Here is a 6,345-nt window from a genome sequence, read left to right as displayed (position 1 = left end):
GGAGGTAAATCTTTTATCTTTTTAAGTTCCACATCACCACTTCCGGATTAAACTCAGTTAGTCCGAAATGTCGACAAATTTGACATTGGGCAAGGTATTGACTTGTATTTTGACCTTACATTTGATATAGAGGTCTACGACGTTATTGGAAGTAAATAATTTCATATGCCATAGCATATATAAAATTACAAAACATTTCACCTGTAAAAAGCCCTTTTAGCGAACATTATAATGCATTCCTACTCAAGGGCAGTAACCCAAAATAGGCCTATATCTCCAGCAAAATTGGTCCTACCCATTTAGGCCTACACGGAGTCTGCTCAGCAAAATATCAAAGGTTCTTACTGAAAAATTATGTGGATTTTAAATTCTTTCAGTTAGATTATCCTATAATGAAAATTGAAGTATGGATTTCTTCACCCCATTCAATTATCGAGTCAACTCAAATAAATGCTGATTTTACGATTTCACTGATAAAATCAATATCCCTATATATATCATAATATATCATTTGTTATAGTTCCCCAAAAATTATATTCTGATCGTGTAGTGATTTGATCCTATTAGATTCTTATAGGCCTACGGATATGTAATAGGAATATAAATTGACGTCAAGAGATAATGATGAACCAGCGGATTTCGTATATTGACACAATAAGCCTTCGCCCACACAGTAGAATTGTTTACGTTTTGAACGACAATTTTGGATTACCGAAGAAGTCAAGGTTGAAGAATTGTTTTTATTCCTTTTATGGTCAATCGGTGATGTCATCAATGGCACCTATTACATTGACTGGTTCAACAAATGATAACTAGTGTGTGAAGCGATCTTGTTTCGATAATAGGCTACTTATTCTTATATGTATATATTTCGGAATACTGTCTCTCGGGAGTTGCGGAGCGTATTTCATTTATTAATGTTTCATTGAGGTTTTGAGACCATTCACTTTTTAAAGATAGATAGAAGTAGGCTTTGGAACAAAATTTAGAATGGCATGCAAGGCCTATCTATAGAAAAATATAATGGTTCACAACAAGCACAGTCTTAGTAATTCTGTAACGCACTGTCAGAAGTTTGCTCGAGATAGTTGTAGTCTAAGAGAAATGGAGAATTGTTTCTGCCATAATTATTCGGATTTTTGGTTAAAATTCCAATTGATATACTGCAGACCAAACAACGACACATCATCGAATCGTTATCTCCCTTTTATCGTAGGCTATGTTAAACACCGAGATATTCTTATGGTTGTTATCCCAACGGCATACCCGTAATAGCCTAAGTTCGCCATTCCAGTGATTCTAAACGTCATCAGCACTAATAAATGAAATAGGGGGATTGATTTGAAAAAATATAAGCAGCCCTGATGGAACGAAAAAGTGATGTCCAACAGGTTGTGCAAGTTAAAAGACTTATGTCATGCTACATGCTAATGCATGATCTCCATTCGTCCAAAAAACTTAATTTTATTCCTTCTGCCATATTCAGTGTTTTCTTCGTATAACCAAAGTCAATCAAAAATTGTCGATGTCCATTTATATGTTCGGTGTAAATCACCTATGTTCGAGTGTAAAAGTGTTACGAGAATAGAATTTCCATAAAAGCACAGGCCAAGGTCATGAAGTGAGAACTAAATATTTCTAATTTCTGTTAAATTTAGTAAAATAGTTATACTAATAAAGAAAAATCTGACTGATTTAAAAAAAGAAAGCATCACTGAAAACATCCCCACCCCTATGTCGTAAAATTACGCAATATTTGTCTTTTTATAGAGATACAGAAATACTTCTGACGTTTTACAAATTCCCCTTACGAAACATTAAAATGTCAACAATTTAATATCTATTGGTTGAATGGCGTAAAAATGTAAAGTGCACGGATGGTTTTCAATTCACAATATATGAGGCGTACCTCAAAGAAATACCTTCGTTAATAATATGCCCCAGAAAAAGCAATATGACGAACAATAGTCAATGAAAATATCAAAGAAAAAATCTCGAAAAATCTGAGCTTCGAAAAATGTTTGAAATTTTATTTGTTTACGACCCATTCAGAGCATTTTAAAACTATAATGATTTGGTGTGATTTTTGCATTTGTCATTGTTGCTAAGAATGTACAAAAGATGTAAAAAGTTGTCAACTATAGCTAAATAATTTACAAATTAAATAAAAAAAAACAACAATTGATCCATTGTTTTGACGATTTAAAATTTTGGTATAGACTATAGTATATAGTTGGAAATTTCTTTTAAGCTTTGGTTAACAACATGGTAACACATGTTTTGATTATCAGAAACCATCAGTTTTGAGCCAGTGTGTGAGCTTATACAAGTTCATGTTTTAAGCCAGTGTGTGAGCCCTATACATACAAGTTTAGGTTTTGAGCCGGGGTGTGAGATTAGATACAAGTTCTGGTTTTAAGTGTGTGAGATTACATAAGACTCAAGGTATTGTGACAGAGCGCTTACATAGTCTGGTCAGTTTAACAATTGAGTACACACAAGGTTAATCATTCCAGACGCATGTTAGTAATACACCAAATACTGTTTTCCCTGTTTATAAAAAAAAATCAACGTTTTGAAATTTTGTTTGAGCTCACATATATACGGGTATTATTTTTTTTTTTAGTAATGAGCATGAGAATAGAATTTATAATGATGAAGCACTCTTGTTCTTGCGCCTTATTCTCGACGGCTTAACTTAAATTCGCTGATTATAATTCGTGTCATTTATACGAGGACATTTATAAACAGTTACTATAAAGTCCAAGACTCACTGAAAGGTGAACATGAATGACCGGCTGACGCGACGATAAAAATGGGTCGAATACTCAAAGAAATCTTATTTTGATCTATTTTAGTCTTTCTGGCAATTATTTCCTGAAATTTTCTGAATCAGATAAAAATATGCATTTATCATACAAAATCAGCCCTATTTCAATTTACTAACATTAAAATCACATGACATCTAGGTCAATTTAACCTATATGTAAATATAGGTACGTCATCATCTTAAAGTGCTATATTTACATTGACCGAATTTTATGCATATTTTATGTTTTCTATAAAACGTTTCTTTCTCCGATTCATTATTGACATTTTTGTCATCGAATTATATACTTTAGTAATATACAGCGCTGTAATATAATAACAATGGCTTGTATGACGTTTTGCAAATTTTTTCTTTTAAATATATTTTTGTCTTCTGTTTTTACTCAAATAGCATGTAATTTCTTAGATTCATAAATTCTCTTCCACGTCAAAAATTCTCAAATTTCAATGTTATTTAAGGCTTATTGACAAATTAGGAATCAAAACAAATTTTCTTTTTTATTGACGCGCTTTTGTGGACCCTATGATCACATTTTTATTAGTGCTGATTAATGTTATATGTTTATTTATATTTTCCACACAAGGACGTTTGTTTATAAGTTTATTTCTATTTTGAAATATTTCCTCATCGATTTTTGTATTAATATATATAAAATGATTAGTCAGTGTCTATATATACATGTATTCTGCTTATATAGCATACGCCCTAGCATTTGTCTATACACTATTATACACTAAACAAATTAGGATTTCCATTGCCATTTAATTTTAAAATCTTTATTCAGCCGTTTGAAAAAGCGAAAATTATCTACGACGGCTTTTGGCATACAAAATACAATGTATATTTAGATTTAAAGATCTTTTGCCACGAAATTTCAGTACCGAAACTAAAAGAGAATTTTAAGCAAAAAACCATTTTTTATCACGGATAAAAACTTAGTTAGCTTGTGCCCCTCCCCACCCCCAACAAGCCTATAACAACACTGTAGGCCTAAAGGATAAAAAACCATTAGTTTTCAGAATCGAAATATCTTCAGGGTATTCAGAAACAGGAGATCTTGCCAAAATATCTAGAGCTTATTATTTTGGTTGTCTCGATCACCGTCAAAATATTGACAACGCTTATCAACTGACTGTTTATGATTTACAAAGGCGTTAACATCTAGGCCAATAAATATAATTATATAAATCATAGATATTTAACTGATCGTGTTAAATTTATTTTTCAACTTACTGAGTTTTTATATAGGACATTAGTTATCAGTTAATTTTCAAGGCCCGTCCAATAACATTTAAAATCGTAATGAAATGAAACATAAAGGGAAAATAGAAAAATAAACTGCAGATAAATATGTAGGTGCTATAAGGTACTCTATATCGAGGTTCTAGGTAAGCTATATCTAGATGTGAGGTAAGCTATATCTAGGTGCTATTATGGGTAAGTTGTATCCAGGTCCTAAGAAAGATAAATCGAGGCCTTTGGGTTAGATATATCCAGATAGGTAAGATGTATCGAGGTCTTAGGTAAGACAAATCTAGGTGGTAGACAAGGTATAACTACTTCTTATAGGTAAGATATATCTGGGTCCATGGTAGAATATATCTAGGTGCTAGGTAAGATATATATAGATCCTACTTAGGGTATATCTTGGTGTTAGGTAACCTTGGTAAGATATAACTATGTGCTAGGTAAAAGATATCTACGTGTTAAGAAAGATACATCTAGGTCCTTCGTAAGATATATCTAGACCCGCAAGATATATCCAGGTCTGAAGCTTGCACAGCGTGAAACATGTTTCAAGTTCTGTTAATATTTCTAAGTCTTACGTAACTGTGACTTATACCTTGACCATCTTTTTAAATGCTGCCATTAGGTTGGATTGCACGACGGCAAATATTTCAGCCAAAGTCCTTGATAGAAAGTCAGTAAACATTAATCCATTATGTTCACATTCTTTCTTTCAAAGACCCGAATTGGCTGTCTTCGCTGGCGTACAATTCCATGATAAAAGAAAGTAGCTTATTGCAGTCAAGGTATAGGAGGAAGTTCGTAATAGCTTGACATTTTGACGATGGATCTATCTGTGTTGAACATTGGTGAAGTGTGGCCTGTCGTAGCCCGTTTGTTTAGAGGAGCAAGTAATATATATGGAGGGGCAATGGTGTATGGTGTTTAGTTGCAGTATGGAATTGGTTGGTTGTCATAATTTTGCATGGTGGGCAATTCCTTTTTCGTTGGCATCGTCCCCCTCCCTGTCGCCCTGTAGCTATACGTTTATGTTGTGTATGTCGCCAAGCGTTTAAAATATTGTGAATGAGTATTTTTCCATTGACTCTTGAATCATCAGTGACAAAGCAAGTGATTATTAGGTTGTAAGGTACAGGATATGAATAGTTCCCACGTTCTGATGGTAAACATGACATAAAACACGACTTTGTTTTTACATTCTGATAATGATTATATTAAGTTAATTTCCTCGCAGATAATCTAATTGAAACGGAGATTCTATACTACTTCTGTTGACAGAAGGTAGGACCCTTTGAAACCCCTTGTCATTTGATGTAACAAGTGACAGATTCCCCAATGATTTTGCAAATTTGGAATCATGTGGAAAAGTGAAATATAGCTTATGTCTAAAGGGTCAGCTATTCAACTTAAAACTTATAGTTTATGATCGAAGAGCTTTTGACGGACATCTGATGAAAAGCACGAATGTGTGAATGTGTTTTTATACATTATGGAATTTTTTCAAGTTATGTTCAGATACACTGAAATATAAGTTTTCAAGGAAATTTACTATTTGGGATTTCCAACAGCTAATTTAACCCCGTCACTTCACTTCTTAGTTCTTATAATATCCTATGAATGTCACACAGATAAGTACAATCCTACAAAGGGGAAATATTTGAAAATCTGGCGAATATTTCTGGGAAAAGATAAATATAAAATCCGTGTCATTTAAAGTATCCTGTTTGACTGAGATAATCATGCGTTTATTTTATATAATCAGAAATAATAAATCACTGGTGGGCAATAGCTCTCTCTTTGTTTGGAATGTTGGTGTGTTAAAGAAATGAAATGTTTCTAAAAATGTCGCCTGTTAGATCTATACCACGATATTATCTTTTTTCAATCATATGGTAAAAACAAGTTCTTTGTCTTTTACTAGGACGTCTCTAAAGCTGTTTGTCCTTCCAATGTTTCTGTTTGGCCTACAATCTGTTATAATTTCCTTTCAACCCGTTTCCCATGGATATTTGGTGAGGGTGGTCATATAACCTTGATATTTACCTGATTAACCTACTTCTTCTGTTGACGTAAAGATAACTTCAGACATTTTTCTCCACGAGACAATAGTATTACTGGAAGCAATTTTAGCAAAGGTTATTTTATGATAATGATAACACTGATGTAATATCATCATCCTACTCCGCCTTCATTTCCTATACCCCCAGGTACTCTCCAATTCATAAGTTTCTCTTACTTAAGGACATTTTTTCAGAATGTGACATATA

The sequence above is a fragment of the Lottia gigantea genome (genome assembly GCF_000327385.1).
Source record: "Lottia gigantea unplaced genomic scaffold LOTGIsca_5, whole genome shotgun sequence".
NCBI classification, from domain to species: domain Eukaryota; kingdom Metazoa; phylum Mollusca; class Gastropoda; family Lottiidae; genus Lottia; species Lottia gigantea.
The sequence above is the reverse complement of the archived record's forward strand: the minus strand, read 5'-3'. Positions refer to the sequence as shown.